The sequence below is a fragment of the Erinaceus europaeus genome, chromosome 21 (assembly GCF_950295315.1).
Source record: "Erinaceus europaeus chromosome 21, mEriEur2.1, whole genome shotgun sequence".
Classification (NCBI taxonomy): Eukaryota; Metazoa; Chordata; class Mammalia; order Eulipotyphla; family Erinaceidae; genus Erinaceus; species Erinaceus europaeus.
The window spans coordinates 3,000,353-3,018,369 of record NC_080182.1 but is presented as its reverse complement, the minus strand read 5'-3'; the positions used below and the strand labels follow the sequence as shown (position 1 = coordinate 3,018,369).

General features: G+C 53.6%; 1 protein-coding gene across 1 annotated transcript in view; it reads right to left on the bottom strand.

The window, feature by feature from the left end:
• Window positions 1-16,683: 16,683 nt before the first annotated feature.
• PLXNA1 (plexin A1) overlaps window positions 16,684-18,017 on the bottom strand; it is a 32,176-nt gene continuing 30,842 nt past the window's right edge. The window contains exon 32 of the mRNA XM_060180276.1: window positions 16,684-17,986. The gene's annotated coding sequence lies outside the window, so the exon portion shown is untranslated. The remainder of the gene's footprint in view (window positions 17,987-18,017) is intronic.

Genomic DNA, 18,017 nt, shown 5'->3' with positions numbered 1-18,017 from the left:
TGTCTCTAAAGAAAGAAAGAAAAAGAAAGAGAGAGAGTGAAAGAGAGAGAGGAAGAAGAAAGAGAGGGAAAGTAAGAGAGAAAGAAAGGAAGGAAGAGAGAGAGAGAAAGAATGAAAGAAACAAGGAAAGAAACAAGGAAAGAAAGGAGAAATAGTTGCCAGGAACAGTGGAACTGCTGTGCAGACACCAAATCCCACTGGCAACCCTCCTGGCGACAAAGTAGAGACATAGCGGTACGTGGTCGGAATGCAGGGCAAGACACCCCTGATGAGTGCTAGCTGACAAAGCCAGGGGTGGAATGAGAGTGAGGGTGGCTCCTGCAGGCAACGGACACTGTGACAGGAACGACAGTCCCCAAAGTCCCAACAGGCAGCACCTCTGGGGAAAGAAGAAAGGGAAGCAGGACTGAGTGTGAGGAGTCCTCAGTCTCCATGCGAAGCCCCATCTGGTGGGGCCCACGCTGGGCATTTGAGAAATGGACGCTGCAACATCATTTGTCCAGTGGCTGTTGGTCAAGAAACCAAAGTCTGGGCAAGACAGAGCAACTGCCTTACAGCCAGAGTTTTACAAGGTCAGTGTTACAGCTCCCAGGTTTCCACAGCCCAACATTTCTTAAGCGACTCCAAGAGGCATTCCACTGCTTAAATTGGCTTCTCAAACTCAGGAGGAGGGACGTGCTTATATAGCCAAAGGGAGGGGCGGGGCGGGGCGGGGCGCGGGCTCAGTTTATACCAATGAGGTTTTCAGTCTTTGTCCTTCTGATTGGTGGAAAGTTCGTGCGGCAGTGATTGACCAATCCTGGGAAGGCTTGGGCGTGTCTATCAGGTGTCACCTGCACCAAGCCCCAGTAATAACCCTGGTGGTAAAAATAATAAAACAGAACAAAACAAAATGAAATTAAATTAAAATATAAAATAATAAAATAAAGAAGCAATTACAGAAGCCAGACCTTCCACCTTCTACACCCCATAATGACCCTGGGTCCATACTCCCAGAGGGATAAAGACTAGGGAAGCTGGGAGTCCGGCGGTAGCGCAGCGGGTTAAGCGCACTTGGCACAAAGCGCAAGGACCTGTGTAAGGATCCCGGTTCGAGCCCCCGGCTCCCCACCTGCAGGGGAGTCGCTTCCCAGGCGGTGAAGCAGGTCTGCAGGTGTCTGTCTTTCTCTCGCCCTCTCCGTCTTCCCCTCCTCTCTCCATTTCTCTCTGTCCTATCCAACAATGACTACAACAATAAAATAATAAGGGCAACAAAAGGGAATAAATATAAAAATATATTTTTAAAAAGAATAGGGAAGCTATCAGGGGAGGGGATGGGTTATAGAGTTCCAGTGGTGAGGAACTGTGTGGAATTGTACCCCTCTTATTCTTTAGTCTTGTCAGTGTTCCCATTTTATAAATAAAAATTTAAAAAATAAGAATAAAATAAAAGCAAAAATAACAAAAGGACGGAGATCTTGGGGAAGGGGAAGGAATTCAATCACCAAATTGCCCCAATGATCGATGTATTCAGACTAGCCTACTAAGTCATTAAAAGTCAACTAATAAGGCAACATTGCTGTGTGAGACTTGCATCTGGAGGCCTTTGTGCCAGGCACCAGGGACCTCCCCCAGGGAGATTTCTCTGTGGTCTGCTTTTCATCTGCTGGTCTATCGGACACACATACACGGCTAAGTAGAAATCACATGGGTACATCTGAAGTGAAGGCCACAGAGGGGGTGGCTGGGCAAAGCAGAGGCAGTCTGGAAGATCCAACAAGAAGGTCTTTGCAAACAAAAGGTGGTTGAGTGAAGACTTAAACTGAGGGCTTTCCTGCTTGGTAGTTAGGAAGTGGTGGAGAGGCCAAGAATAAAGCAAAGGGTGGAGCTGAAGGGCTTGACGGCCTTCTTGTATGACGCTTAGTGACCAGTCCCTGCCTTGCCCCGTCCCAGCCCCGCCAGCCCTGCCCCAAGCATGACTGCGGATGAACTGAGTGAGAACCACAAGAGACCATGTGAGAAGGCGACTCGGGGCTGAAACGCGGGGCGACTACTTGCAAGCCTGGAAACGTCCTGGTTAACACTACCCACATACTGCCCACCTCCTCCCATCACTCAGAGATCACAACTGTTCTGCTCCAGACTCTTGGCGGCCCTCCAAGAGAATAGCTGCTTTTGCTTGCAATTAACCAAAAAGTAAGGCCCACCCATCAGACAGCCCAGCTCATGGGTACCAAGCATCCAATTAGCTGTGGCTGATGGATGGGAAAGGAAGGGCGAGCGGACATGGGCAGAAAGCCCAACGTGAAAGACAGAGCGCTGAGCACTGAGCCCGGAAGGAACTCGAGAAAAACCAAAGATAAGGTGGAAGGAGATTTCCCTCCCTCCCCACACAACAAAAAAAGCTGACACTCGGAGACAAGAGAATCGCTATCTCCATAAAACAAGAACAGTCTGCCCCTTTGAGGGGGAAGGAAAAAAAAAAGCAGCTGGGGGAGGGGAGCTGTGAAGACAAGAAGACGCTCCCATTACGGGCGGGAGTGTCAAACCACAGCTCTTGTGTAAGGCTGGTGAGTTCTTACAGATTGAAGCACAGCCTTTCCATGTAACTCAGCAAACATGCTCCTTGGGGCTGGCCCATCTGAGCTGAGCACTGCACCCTCACAAACGTGGCTGCTTTGTCCACTCTATTATCATTTTTTTTTGTTTGCCTCCAGGGTTATCACAGTGGCTCGGTGCCCACATTACGAATCCACTGCTCCTGAAGGCTATTTTTCCCCTTTTGTTGCCCTTGCTGTTCTTGCTGTTGTTGTTGTTGGATAGGACAGAGAGAGCTCGAGAGAGGAAGGGTAGGCAAAGAGGGGGAGAGAAAGATAGACACATGCAGGCCTGCTTTGCAGCTTGCAAAGCAACCCCCCTGCAGATGAGGAGCCGGGGACTCGAACCGGGATCCTTATGCAGGTCCTTGCGCTTTGCGCCATGTGCGCTTAACCCACTGCGCTACCACCCGACCCCCTATTTTTTTTTTTACCAGAGTACTTCTCAGCTCTGGCTTATTGGAGTGTGGGGGCATTGACCCTGAGGCTTTGGAGCTTCTGGCATGAGAGTCTTTGAATAAGCATTGTGCTAGCTACCCTACCTTGCTTTGTTTATTCATGATTGCCCTAAACTGGGAGCTTCTAAGGCAGCACCTATCCACAGATGCATGGATAAGCTATTGTGGTACATCTGACCCGTGGGACAGGATTAAATGAGAAAACCTGAAATCCTCTGCCAACACACACACACATGAGGAACCTTAAATGCGGGCTGCTAAGTGAAAAGTGCCAGAATGAAAAGCCTGCTTACCGAAGGATTCCTGTTCTGGAACATTCTAGACACAGTAAAAAGATCAGCCGTTGCTAAATAAAGTGTGCATGTGTGTGAGAGAGAGAGAGAGAGAGAGAGAGTGTGTGTGTGTGTGTGTGTGTGTGTGTGTGTGACTGCTGCAGTTGTGGATACGTCACCTCATGCATTGTCCAAACCCACTTGTACAGAACTTGGTGTGAACTGTGAAATCCAGTTAATAAAAGCAGGTGAATATTGACTTATTGATGAATAACTGATTAACAATGCACTAATGCAAGACACTTAGAGTAGAGTCTTTGTGGACTATTTGGGAAATATCAGTGGAATCCACCCCATAGTTTCTGTAGATATAAGAATGAAATGTACCCAATTAATTTGTTAATGATAGGCACACAAATTAAAGGAAATTAACTCAAAATGGACTGTGGACTTATATTTAAAAACTCTTAGGAGAAAAATCTTCAAAGTCTAGAGTTATGCAGAGTTTTGAAGTTTGACATCAAATGTATGATCTTCGAAAGCAAAACATGAATTGGAATTCATCAAAACTCAAAACTTTGGCTCACAAAAGATTGTACTAGCAGGATGAAAAGACAAGCTACAGATGGAGAGAAAGATTTGCAAGCTACATGCCCAACAAAGGGGTAGCAACTAAAATACATTTTAAAAAATTTCAAAACTCAGCCACACACACACACACCAAATTAAAAAACGGACAAAGATGTGAACAGACATTTCACCAAAGCAGACACACAGATGGGCCAAGGAATGCATGAAAAGATGTTCGACATCGTTAGCAGTTGGGAACATGCAAGTTAAAACCACAAGATAACGCTGCACTTACCCAAACCACTAAAATGTAGGAGAGCGATCATTCCAAACACAGGTGAGGATGCAGAACAATCGTATGGCTCACGTTGTCAAGTGCTATCTTGGCTCTGGAGAACAGTTTGGAAGTTTCTTATAGAGCCATGCGTGCAATCCCCACCCAGCTTGACCACTGCAGTTTAGTGCAGTTATCGCAGAGAGATGCAAATTTCATGTTCTTACAAAGGTCTGTTGATATTCATAGCAGTATAATGAATAGCTCCAAACTATAAGAACCCAGCTGTCCCCCAGGAGGTGACACTCATGCCTCATCCTTGCCATGGAGTCCACTTCACTGATAACAGGGAGGCACTCTTGAAATGCTCATGCAATCAACAGCTTGATAAGTCTCGAGGGAACTGCGCTAAGTGCAAGAAACCCACTGTGAAGGGTTCCATCCTACATGACGCCACTTCACGTACATTCTTCTCCTCCAGAGATCGGCTTTATCATTTAAGTCACATGAGAGAGAAGCAGAGAGTTTCCAGTGGAGGGACAGATTGATCAGAGCACTACTCCAGCCCATGTGGCATGAGGAGTCAAACCTGCAGTCTATGGGCTGGCAGCTGATCTATTTCCCCAGCCACTCGCATATACTCTTGAAATGGTAAAGTAACAGAATTGGGGCTGAAGAGATAGCATCGTGGTTATGCAGAAGACCCTTATGCCTGAGGCTCTGAAGTCCCAGGTTCAATCCCCAGCACGACCATCAGCCAGAGCTGAGCTCTGGTGTCGACCCAGCTATCTGTATATCTATCCGTCCATCCATCTCTCTCTGAGTACCTTTCTGTGTGTCTCATTAAAAGAAATAAAATATTTTGAAAAAAGTAAAACAAAGTGAAAGAATTGAAGAACAGACTGGTGTGTGTCAGGAATCAGAAATGGGGGTCGAGGGAGAGAGAAGTGGGCGTGGCTATAACAGAGGTCACAGGACACCTGCAGTGCTGGACTATTCTGCATCTGGACTATTCCTGCCGTCATCTTCCGCGGTGGTGACATGCGGTGGCTTTACAAAATGTTGCCACAGAGGGAAGCTGTGTGTGTGTGCACAGGTGCCATTATCTCAAAGTTAAAATGCTTAATTAAAAATTTGATTGCTGCGTTTGTCCATCTCCATGAGCAATGGAACAAAGTCGAAGGAATAGCCTAGAAAGCAGAACAAAAGGAAAGGGAGATAAGAAAGGAGGAGAGAGAGGGGAAAGAAGTCTTAGAGAATTCATCCAGATGGTGCCTCGCTTACTAATAAGAGGCTCAGAAAGACAAAACAGAAGATTCAGGGAAATAAAAAGTTTAGCTGCCAAGAAGGAGGAAGCCAGGCAGAGACAAGCCAACCCACATGCAAAGTCCCAGTAAGACAGGGAATCAGAGACACTGGGGGCCGTGGAGATGGGGTCTGACACTAGGGACCCCTCACTCCCCACCCTACCCCTGCATGCAGGGCACCTCTCCCCCCATCTCATAGGAGACTGAAGATTCTCTCTGTAGAAGGTGACTCCATAGATCTCTGCAGTAGGCATGTCCAGCCATTCTGGGAGCCAGAGTAAAGCTTCTTACTGGGAAAGTGCTTCAACATTAAATTAAAAGAGTTAACTAATGAATTTCTTTTCTTGGTTTTTTATTTTGCCTCCTGGGTTATCACTGGGGCTCGGTGCTGGCACTAGGAATCCACTGCTCCTCGAGTCCATTTTTTTCCCATTTTATTGGATAGGACAGAAAGCAATTGATGGGGGGGGGGGCGCCCCGGGTAGAGAGGGAGAGACACCTTACAGACCTGCTTCTTGGCTTGAGATGCAGAGCCAGGGCTCAAACCAGTCCCCCCACCAAATTTAATTGATTTAAAAAACAGGAAGGAGACAGCGAAACAGGTAGAGTGCACACCTTACCCACCATGCATGAGGTCCTGGATTCGAGGCAGTGGAGCCCCATGGACAGCACCAAGGGAACTCCATGGATGATGGAGTGGCATTTTCATGTCTCTGCTCTCTGTGTCTCCCTCTCTGCTCCACCCCCCCCCCAAAAAAAAAAAACTAGAATAAAAACTGAGGTGGGAAGGCCATTCAGTAGTATCACACATGGGTGAAGCCTTGAGTTCCCCAAAACTCCCAAAGGGTCCATACTCCACACAGTTCCCACGCAAAGGCTCTAGTCCCGGGGGTGCCCCCTTCTGATCAACAAACCCAGAAACAGGGAGACACGGTGAAATGGCTCAGATACTGAAGAAACGCCTGCTCCTACCTAGACATGAATACCAATTGGTCATTGTCAAGTATAAGTGTAACATATGACAATTACAGTGCCAATGGAGAGGGCCAGACAATGGGGTACCTGGCTGAGCACACACATTAGCAAGCTGAAGGACCCAGGTTCAAGTCCCCGGTCCCCACTTGCAGAAGGAAAGCTTCATGAACAGTGAAGCAGTACGACAGTTATCTCTCTCTCTCTTCCTCTCTACCTTTCCCTTCCCTCTCAAGTTCTCTCTGTCCTGTCACATTCATAAGAAATACATATTGAAAATAAAGAAATCTTTAAAAAAAAAGTGTAAATGCGAAATGCAATATATTTAGACATTGAAACTCTCAAAAATGCTGCCTTGGGTTGGGGAGTTAAGGTTTATGCAAAAGATGTTCATGCCTGAGGCTCTGCAGTCCCCAGTGGTCCCCAGGACTGAGGTGCAGGAAGCTTCTGGGGTGATGAGGGAGGGAGGGTGGGAGGGAGGCATCTGCTACTAGGTTCAATAGCCGGGACTCTAGAGGGATGGTGACAGGAAAACAATAGTAAATCACTGGATTACCAATGTGCTTGAATTATAAGAATAATAAATTAAGCAAAAACCAAGAAAAGGGAGGGTAATTTCTGGGCCTGCTGGTGGGGTGGGGGGAGTTGCATGGAGGAAAAAAAGAAGCCGTGACAGCTATGCACAGTCTCTGCACCGGTGGGCTCGGCAAAGGAAAGGCTGCCTGCAGACTTCACTGAAATCCTGCAATGCAGGAAATGTGTGTGCAGAGTGATGAGCTTATGAAGATCAGATTCTGCAGATAACACCTAGGATCTCAGTGCCTGGAATCCGCAGAGCGGCTCTGTCATGGAGACAGATGGTGAGACTCAACAGAAAAGACATGGGAAAGGCTGAAAACTGAACTTGAGGAGGAGAGGGACACAGTTTTTGTTTTGAGATTGATAATGTTTTTTTTACCCCTCGCTAGTTCCCTTAGGCAGTGCCAGGGAGTGAACGCAGGCTCTTGTGCTTTTGCAATACTGCAATACTGCAGAGCCCCTCCCTGGCCCAATTTATATTTTATATTCTATATTTTGACAGAAAGAGACGGAGACAGACACCTGCAGCACGGCTCCACCACTCATGAAGTTTTTCCGCAGCAGCAGGCCATGACCAGGGGTTGAACCCGGGTCCAGGAAAATGGTAAGGAGTGTGCCCTATCAGGTGGGCCATCGCCTGGCCCCCTAAACACATTTTAGGTGAGGTTTCACGCAGTTCTCCTCTTTAGAAGGAAGCTGTGGCACTTTAACAAGATCCCAAGGGTGCTGACTTGCACTGCTCTGGGGCCAGAGAGCGGATGCCAGCCGCAGTGGCCATGTCATCACACAGACAATGCCAAGGAGGGCACCAGGGACCGTGTGCAGAGAACTGGGGCCACCGCCCAGCTCCTGCGGGGCAGGAGAGGACGTTCTAGGACAAGCCCCAGCTGGGGTGTGTTCCTGGAGACAAAGGGGTGAACGCTCACTCTGCAGGACCCCAGGCCTTTCAGACAGCCATACCATACGTGTAGTTACCTGGGGTCACCAAAGGCAGAGACAGTCTTAGGGAGATGACCTCAGGGCTGGAGAGACAGCTCACCAGGCTGGGTGCAGGCCTTGCCATGGGCATCCCAGGTTCAGACCGTGATGTCTTTCCATACCTCTGACTCTCTGAATGTAAAAAGCAGTCCAGCCATAGAGAAACAGCGCATGCACAAAGCCCCAGCTCTGCAAAATAAAATGAAATGAAATGAAATGAAATATGAGGAATGACACTGTATGTGCATGTTCACCTGAGTTCTGCCCGCCCCTCCCCACCCCGCGCTCTGCTCCAAGGGCTCATAAGAGTGTGAGTGAGTGATGCTGACCCATGACCTTGGACTCTGGCCTTGGTGTGGACCTCTGGGACGCCCGTGGGAGCCACGCCTCTCAGTGTTAGATTCCGAGCACCTGGGCAGGCTGGCAGATCCTGGCAGGGACACCTGTTTGGCCAGAGGACACTTGTCACTGGAAGGCTTCAGCAGGTGTCTGGGGCTGCAGGCAGATGTGCAGAGGGTGGCCGGAGGTGTAGCTGTCACAGAGTTTGGATGGCACATGGGCTGTCACTGGAGGTCTTTGGGTGTCTATCGTGGGAGCTGGGGCCCTGGGGTGGGAATCAGGGCTGTTACCCTATCTCCTGGGGGCACCCAGATCTCACCGCTCCCCCCTTGCCCCCATCTTGCTCAGCTGCTAAAGGGACCGTATCTTTGGCTATTGTTGCTTTGACTATTTTTCTTATTTATTCATTATTGGATAGAGGCAGAGAAAAATTGAGAGAAGAGGGGGAGATAGAGAGGGAGAGAGACGCCTGCAGCCCTGCTTCACCACTCGTGAAGCTCCCCCCCGACAGGTGGGGACTGGGGGCTCAAACCTGGGTCCTTGTGTACTGTAACATGTGTGTTTAACCAGGTGAGCCACCACCTGGCCTTAGTGTCTTTAGTGATGGTGGAAGGACCTGCCCAGCACCCACTCCAGCCCTGGGTCAGACACAGCGTGGATGCCCTTGTGCTGTCTGTCAGTGGGAAGCAGCCGGAATCTCAGGCAGGGAGGCAGGGCGGCCAGGGCTCTCAGCTCAGCCACCAGGCCAGCGTCCTGAAGCATCCCAGAGGCACGGGACCAATCCGGGCTCCTTGCTGGGTCCCGGCTACAGGGGGACACCAGTGAGAGAAGCAGATGGAGTCACTGTGGGTGTGACAGGGAACTGCCGCCCAGGCACCGAGGAGGCCGACCACCATGCTTCAGGCCCAGTGCAGGTCAGGGGTCCTGGCCATCGGCCTTTGAGCGCCTTCCAAAGAAGTTTGCACAAAGGTCACACACCCAGATAGCTCCTGTTGGATGGCAAGGAGCTGGGAAGCCAGAGGCCACGTGCCCCACTCTCCAGCCCTGCCCACACAGCACAGGGCCGCCCAGCTGGGATGTCTTGTGGACCCCCAAGAGTTCACTCCTCTGCTCTCTGCTCCCACCTGACATCCTCCCTGGAAAGTCAGCTCGTAGCACAGAGGAAGATTCATCTTGGGACAATCTTCCAGAGGTGAGCAGGAATAGCCTCATTATTTTTTGAATGTGGCACCAGGGAGTGAACCCATGCCACTGAGCAGCCTTCCTAGATTTTTTCTTCTCTTTCCTTCTTTCTCTCTTTCTTTTCCCCTCTCTCTCTCTCTCTCTCTCTTTTTAGTAAAGGGAGAGACACCACAGCACTGGTTTTGATGGAGTTCCCCCTGTGCTAATATGGTGCTCCCCTGTGGTGCTGGGGCTCAACCCAGAGAATTGCACACAACAGGGCATAAGCTTGCTCTACCAGATGAACTATCTCCTGGCCAGACCCCTTCATTTTGCCACCCAGCTGCTTACCAGTACATATGAGAACTGCAGGCCCAGGCCTGGATTGGACTCCAAGACAGTGGGGTCATCGGGAAGACGGCAGGGGCCACTTCCCCCAACATGTAAAGGGACAGGTGAGCATCCCCCTGCCCAGAGACAGCAGCCTACCATGGCTGTGTCATTGAGGTAGTCTCCAGGCAGCCATAGGAAACGCCATAAACTGGAGGACTTGAACCACAGATACTCATTTCCCAGTCTGGGGACAGGAGGCTGGGACCTGGGTATCTAGGTAGGTTCCTCCTGAGGCCTCTCTCCTGGGTGAGTGGAGGGGCGTCTTCTCCCTAGAGGGTCCTCACAGGGGCCTCTGTGCATGTCTGCCCTGATCTCCTTTTATCTGGACCCCAGCCCCACTGGAGCAAGGTCCAGCCTCGTGGCCTCAGTTTACCCGGTTCAGCTCTTTCTAGGCCCATCATCTGAGGACAAGGAGTGAGTACCATAGAGTAGCGGAGGGGGCAGCATTCCCGCTTAACAAAGCGGGAACGTCAGACTGAGCTCAGGACACAAAGCGCCCAGTTCAAGCTGGAGTTCAGATCAGCCACAAGCACTTTTCTGGGCTTCAGCTGGAATTTGGTGTTTGACCTGGCAAGAGTGCGATTAGCGTGCCCAGTGTGGAGGGCTATGGGCTGCAGGCGAGCATCATGGTTCCTGGGCCCATAGCCAACCACACTGGGCATGCTGCCTGCAGGCTGGTCTTGGAGGGCCTTGGTGGGGACAGCTGGCCTCTCCCCGTGTGACCTCTCATCCTCCTTCTTCCTCAGTGCTCTTTCTCTCCCTGGGGAGAGAAGGTCTGGAGCTTGAACTCCAGGCAGGTCAGCCTGGGGCTGGAGCTGCAGTGTCAGGGGAAAAATTACCCTCGGTCGGGTAAGGATGGGTGGGAGCACGGCACTTCCCCAAAGCACAGCAGTCCTGCTCGTCCACAGGTGACGTTATCAGTAGGATCTAGTTATAGGGACCCCGGGGTCCAGGAAACAGGCTGGGGAGGCAGACGGGGTTATTGAGGCCCTGCTGTGTGCAGGGACCCGAGTAGGGCATTCAGTCAGCTAGATCACACGAGAACGCTTGGACAAAAGTCAAGGGCTTGCTGGAGGGGCTGGGGAAGAGGCCCTTCCACCAGGGTTATTGCTGGGGCCTGGGGCCCTGCACACATCTGTTGTTGCCAGTGTTTGTTTCTTTTCTTATTTTGCTTTGATAAAGGTAAGAAACACAGAGGGAGGGAGAGAGAGACAGAGAGACACCTGCCACAGCGCTCCACCACTCACGAAGCGTCCCCCTTATAAATGGGGTCAGGGGTACATGCCGCCTACCAAATGCTCCACCAGCTTAGCCCAGAAGTGGCCCTTTTGGAGAGAACACCCCAGGACAATGTCACCAAGACCCTGAAGGTACGAGAGGGGGACATTCAGACTTGTAAGCCCAGGAATGACTAATCCTCGGGCTTTGGCTCACCTTTTAGAACCCTGCCCCCCCCCCCATTGCCAGCAAGGAGGACAGACCCTCTGGTCTTGGTGCTACACCCCTTGTCCGTGAGCCCCCTGCACAGAACCGTGGACTGTTCTGTTCGTGGCAGCTCATGGGACTCGGACACAGCAGCTCACACCGTGTTCAGGGGCGGGGACCCTGGTTGTCACCCAGCTATGGACTGAGTAAGGTGTCAAATAACAGAGCCACGGCCCCGCACAATCGCTGCAGCATGGACCAGGCCTCTTGGGGACCCTGCAGGAAGTGTCCACATCTAGAATCTTCTGAGGCAGCTGTGACACAAGGGTGGGGGAAACACCCGCAGGGAAGGCACAGAGCCCTGTGAAGAAGAGGAGAAGCTAGTGCAGAGACCAGGCAAGAGTGGATTTGTTGCTTCACAGTCTGGAGAGAGACTGATCAGGTTGTCAGAATTGTTACCGCGTGATGACAGCACGTGATGACAGCACGGACCTGCCCTGTCTCAGGTGCATGCAGAGTGACGAGTGAAGTCAAGAGAACAGAGGACTTGTTGACTCATACCACTGAAAACCAGAGTAGACCTGACTTCAGGCACGGCTGGCTCCAGCAGCCCGCTCTCTCTCTTTGCCTCTGCTTCTCCTGCTCTCCCTCTCCCTGGTTGTCTGTCTGTCTGTCTGTCTGTCTGTCTGTCTCTGGTCTCCTCCCTCCCTTAACTCTAAGTCCTCTGGGCGGGCCTGTCAAGTGCCCCCAGAAGCTTTGGGTTCCCTTTCAGCCATCAGACAGAGGCATTCCTCTAGTGGACAGTTTTCAGGGAAGAAAGTCACCCCCTGACCCGAGGACGTGTGTGTGCTCGGGGTTCACCTGTACACTGGAAGCCTCTGTACTGGGGGTGAGGGGGAGCCCCATCAAGTGCTGGAGGCCCAAAGGCAAAGCCCAAATCCCCCCACTCTGCACGGACGCTGTGGAGTCTCTGGGGCTGGTGGGGCCCACAGCTCCAACGATGCTCGTGTGAATCCAGCCTCCAAATTACGAAGCCGCTTGTTTTTCTCCCATCCTGTGAGGAAGCAAGAAGAAAACCCCTAACTTGAAGGACATCTCACTCAAGTGCTGTGGAAGCAGTCCCTTCGGTTTTGTGACAGCCTCCTGCCGAGAAGCATTTAGTCCAGGTCTCAGGACTCCCCCTTCTTCCTCCTCCCCAAGACGTATATGGGGTCTGAAGTGACACTTGTGGGGCTTCCTGATGCTGGGGAGCGGCAGGGGAGTTCCTCCATCAGCCTCCACCGCAAATATCTCAGTCCCAAGCCCCACTGCTCCACTCCCCACACAGGCATCCTACACCCTTCCGCCCACTGTGGCCCCATTTCACAGAGAAAAGCCGAGGCCGAGCCAGAGACCCCCTCCAATCGCACAGTCTTTCCATCCAAGATCCCAGAGCCCAGTTCCCACCCATGCCCTCCCCTCGTCCCACTCCGAAGATTGGTGGCTTGCAGAGGAATGTGTGGCTTGGAAACTCGTTAGAAGTAATTTGTCCCAACAAGAGCAGAATGGCCTCTCTCCTGGGGCTGAAACCTGCTTCCTGGGTGAGGTCTGGCCCTGCAAGAATGCAAAGAATGAGAGCAGTGCCCCACACCTGCCCGCCTGAGGGCACGGCCACAGCGGGGGCGGGCTCAGTGACCCTGGGGGCAGGTGGCTCACGGCCAGTGGAATGAGGAGGAACCAGTCTCAGTCGGGGACTTGGCAGGAGCAGCCCGGGCACTGTGGCAGGGCCTGGCATCTGAAGTGTGCAGGTGGCCTCTGGCTGACGGCGGGGACCCCAGACAGGGCGGAAGTGACCAAGGCACCCTCCCAGAGGGGCAGAAGGATGCCTAACCAGGCATTTGGAGGGACCACAGGCAGAGGTGGCATCATGGACTCTAAATGGACTGCCAGGAGGTCCCAGCTGGGGTGGCGATATGTCCACAGGGCTCTGGGGAGTGGCACTGCCCTCTCTGTGTACCCCGGTTTCCACCACAGCAGTGAAGAGGACTCCCTGGGAGGAGAAATGACCGACATGCCCAGAGCAGAGGGAGTGGAGCAGGGTCCGCGTGCCTCCCCGCTCCCTGCTCCCGGGGTTTGCACCTGTGACCTTATCAGACGCGAGGATTTATTCATGCAGCCGCCAGTTGCTGAACTGGAATGTTATTTTTACTCTCTTTGTATCATTGTACAGCCACCTTCTATTTATGGCCGGCCGCACTGCTTCCCCGACCAGCATCGTGCAGTGAAACTCCCCTTTCCAAGTGAAAAAGGAGGAGTGGGCTTTAGAGAGAGGTCTGAGGTGGAGGGAGGTACCCACATGATGGCTCTCGGGACCCACTGAGGCAGGAGGAATGCCAGAGAGGAGGCGTGTGGCCCTAAGGGGCAAAGGAGCGAGGTAACTGCCATACGGAACCCAACAAGCTTCATTTTGAGTTCGAGACCTGGTCCCACATGGCAGCACTGTGGATGCCCCTAGGTGGTGGTGGGGGGATCCGAAGAGGGTGGAGTGGTATCATGACGTCTCCCCTCCCTGAGCTCAGTCTGTGGAACTGCGTATGCTGGAATGATACTCTGGAATGTGGGTCTGGGCCAGGACATGGTGCACCTGGTTAAGCACACACATCACAGTGCGCAAAGACCTGGGTTCAAGCCCCTGGTCCCCCCACCTGCAGAGGGAAATCTTCACAGGTGGTGAAGCAGGTCTGCAGGTGTCCCTGGCTCTCTCCCTCTCTATCTTCCCCTCCCCTCTCATTTTCTCTCTCTGCCTCTATTCAATATATATTAAATATGTACATTAAAAATATTTTTTTAATGTGAGTTTGAGACTAGCTGGGTTCCTGGGGTCCCCATTTAAACAAACCATCTGTGAAGAGACAGTTTTGAGATACGGAGGACCTTTGAATATGGACATATAAATGTTAGTATGAAAATGGCACCTATGTCACATAAAGAAAATGTAAATTTAAGAAAAAAAGTTCATGAACAGAGAGGGGAAGTGTCTTATGAATGCCAGGCTGGTGGGGGGGGTGGACCAAGGAAAGAGGCCAGAACCACATGCCAGGAAGCAGGGACTGGGGACCCACCTGAAGGTCGACTAGCAGCCAGGTACGCGGGGTGAGGGGAGCAGAATGAGCTGGTCTGAACAGCCTGGAGGGAGAAGAGAGGAAGGAGGATGGAGGTGGGGACAGTCATCCCAGAGTTTTGCTCTCATGCTGGGCCGGCTGCCAGCACTCAGGGGCAGATGGTGGTGAGTGGATTGGGCTGGGTGGATCAGTGGTCAGCTGGGTGATGGGTGTGTTGGGCGGACGGCTGATGGGCATGGGTGACCAGGTGGAAAATGCTAGGGCGACACCACTCAGACTGTGGGAGCCCAGGTCACTGTGGCTACCTCACAGCCAGCCCCTCCCTCAGGCCTTCTCCCATTGCTGGCAGGGCCACCAGAGTGCAGCCTTCAGTAGCCTGGGCTGTGCTGTGTCCGGCCAGGAACACTAGCTGTGCCTTTGGACTCCCCCAAGCCCGCCTGGCTCACACCCGCCACAGGGTGCACCCTGTCCCTGATTCCCTTGGGTCTCCGATGGCCTTGAGTGTGCCTGGCTCTGCTCAGCCTGTTCTCCCTGCTCTCGTCCACGGTCAGCGGCCCGCACCGGCCCTCTAGGAAGCCCAGGGCCCGCCAGCCGCCCATGCACAAAGTCAGGTTCTGCCACCCCAGCTTTGGTGGGGAGTGAGGTTGGCTCTGTTGCCACTTGAACCTGTAGCTGAGGGTAACCCCTTCATCTAATCGCAGCCCGGAATAAGGACGCAAATCAGCCTCCTGCCTTCCAAAGTGTCAGCCTTCTGTTTCTCCTGGGGGGAGGAGGAAGGACCTGGGTTTGGGGATGAGTGATCTTCCCCCCATCTTCCCTAAAGCAAGGTGCATGCTGGGTGCCAGCTCCTCTCTGCAGCTTCAAGAGAACAGGACTTGAGTCCCCCAGGCCATCCTGTCTTTAGTCCGGGCTCAATGGTGTTAACTGCTGGAGTTAAGATCAGGGCAATCGATCAATCTCCAGTCATCTCTGTCCCCTGGGGCCAGGTCAGACAGTCCTGGCCTGATCCCGGTGTCATGAGTGCCTGGAAGAGGAACCATCGTCCGGTGGGCCAGGTCAGAGGCCCCCAGAGACGCCACTTGCCCGGCACAGCCCGTGTATTAACAGCTGTCGGTTGCGGTTCCCTCCTTGCATGGCAATCAGGAGACGCCGGGCTCTCCATGTAATTACTCTTGATCACCGCAGCTCACTGATTGCGGCTCCGGGCCTCGCCCGGGCTGCGGGCTGGTGGGGCGGCGGCCCTCGGCAGCTAACGAGGGTAACTGAGGCAGGGCTGATTGTGCCAGGAGGCTGGAGGGGCCAGAGCCACCAGTGCAGCCCGCCTCACCGCCTGCGCGGGGCCCGCATTTGCTAAATTTGTTTCCGATGCAATTTCACGGTGATTACGCTGATTTCTTCTTGGTAATTGAGCCTGGCGCAGAGCTGACGCCCACAGCCCCGGCTGTCAGGACTGGCCGAGGGAGCAGGAGGCAGAGAGGATGATTTATGGGCCTCTGTCACAGCCCCTGACAGAAAGGCGGGACTGCAGTCCCTGGGGACCTTGGGGACCTTCCTTCTGCTTTCAGTCTGGCTCTAGCATTTACCTGCAGTGTGCCTGGGCTTCCTGTCTGCACGCTGGGCACAATGACCTGTGTCACAGGGTGGCTGTGAGGTTCACTCACCAGTCCCCCTGCACCAAGCAGCCTCAGCCCAGTTCGCCACCCAGGTGAGCGTGGCGGCGACGGGAGCAGGTGTGCAGGCAGGTTCCTTGAGGACGGCACACCTGGCACCTCCAGGCCCAGACCTGCCTTCACCCAGGCCTGCCTTCACCCAGGCCTAGCACCTGGCCTCAGGCCGCCCCTGTTGGAGCAGATGGGGTAGCACAGAGACAGGCCCTGCCTGGGGTCCTCCCAGCAGATGGGAGCACTTTCTCCTCCCCGGGCTGAATGGCCGACCTGGGCTGGAAAGGCCGGCATTTCCCGGACTGGTGCCGGAGGTGCGAGGCCGAGAAGCTGAGTCTGGGAAACGTAGCCCCGGAACCCTGAGGCCCAAGGCTAGGCCCTGGAGACTTTCAGTATCCGGTTCTGACCCAAAAGTACAGGGGCCAAGTCCACCTGACCCCAGAGCCTGCAAGGGCCCATGGGTGGGGGAGGATACCACACTTCCAGTAGGTTCTGGGGTCAGGCTGCTGTGCCGGGGAGTGGGAAAACCCCACTCAAGGCACCAGCATACCAGCCTCCCCCCTCCCCCCATCAATGTAGACCGTGCTGGCCTCCAAGAAAAACCCAGATCCAAGAGCTTTAGCAAAAATGTTTAATCTCTTCGTGTGTGTGTATTTACAAGTACTAAATCTGAAGAACAGCAAAATAGGAAATCGCCGTCTATTTACATTTTGTGGGCTAGGTGCCCAGTGGCCACTCTGCTTCTGCGAGAAGCAACGGCCGGGGGGGACTCTTTTTTACTGGGGGGGGCAGCTTGGCGGCATTAAAGGACAGCTAATTGTGGGCTTTGTCTGAAAAATAGCTCTCGCTCTCTCTCGCTCTCTAAATATATCTAATCTAGCTTGTGTAGCACCAACGACGTGAGCCATTGAAGTCCCGAGCCTGGGGACAAGCTAGGACGGAGGCTCTTAGCAAGCTGGGGGGCAGGAGAGATGAGTGGGGGGGGGAGGCTCTGCCTCAGTGTGCCCCGGGCCCTCTTCCACGCCCTCCAGGCTCCCGGCCCCGGGAGTGTAGGCCAAGCTCGAGGTATATGGAGAACGGGGCGTGAGAGCCCTGACGTTCCGCAGAGGTGGGGCGGGCTGGGGCATGAGAAACGGAGGGCAGTAGCAGCAGTGTCTAGACGGGGGGGGGCTGGGGGCTGCAGAGGAACCCTGCACAGAACAAGGTTCTTGCCTGGCCCTACGTACCCCCTTCCCGCAGGCCGGTGATGGGGGCAGAACCCCCGCAGGTGGACACCTGGTGACAGGGGTGCTTTGGAGCTGGGAGGACATGAGAACTGGTGAGGAGAAGCCAGAGCCTACTAGCGGGGGGGGGGGGGGGGGAGGAAGGCATGGGGGCCAGCCCTGGCTGGGCAGAGAGGGCCTGGCACGGGCCCCCCAGCTTGCATGTAAACAGCTAACTTAAAGTGCCTGCACCCCACAGCAGTGCTCTGCGGAGGCTGTGCACCCCATCCCAGGGTGTGGCTCAGGCAGGGCTCCCTCACCCTCACCGGTGCCCGCACACCTGGGAGGTCCTTGCAGGAACCTGCGGCCTGCTGGGATGAGCCCAGGGGGCCCCACTCCTCGCGCAGATGAGCAGCTCTAAGGAAGGGGCGTTGGAAGTGGATTCTACTAAGGGCGACTGGAAGAACAGGGCTCCAAATACAAGCCTTCATACAAGGAAGACATGGGGGTGCGGCCAGGTGAGTCAGGGAGATGGGTGGCACCCCAGACAGGGTTTGGGGCTGAAGCAAGGTGACCCCGAAAGCACCCTCTCAGAACAGCCTCTGCTGCAGCCCCCCCCGCCCCCGAGTTGGCCCTAGAAGTGAGCCCCCCAGGGCTGTTCTTCAGCAGGCCGTCCCCTGCGGCGTGTTGGGGTGCAGACTGGGGGACCCTGATCAACCTTGGTCACAGACTTCCCACTCCTTCCCTGC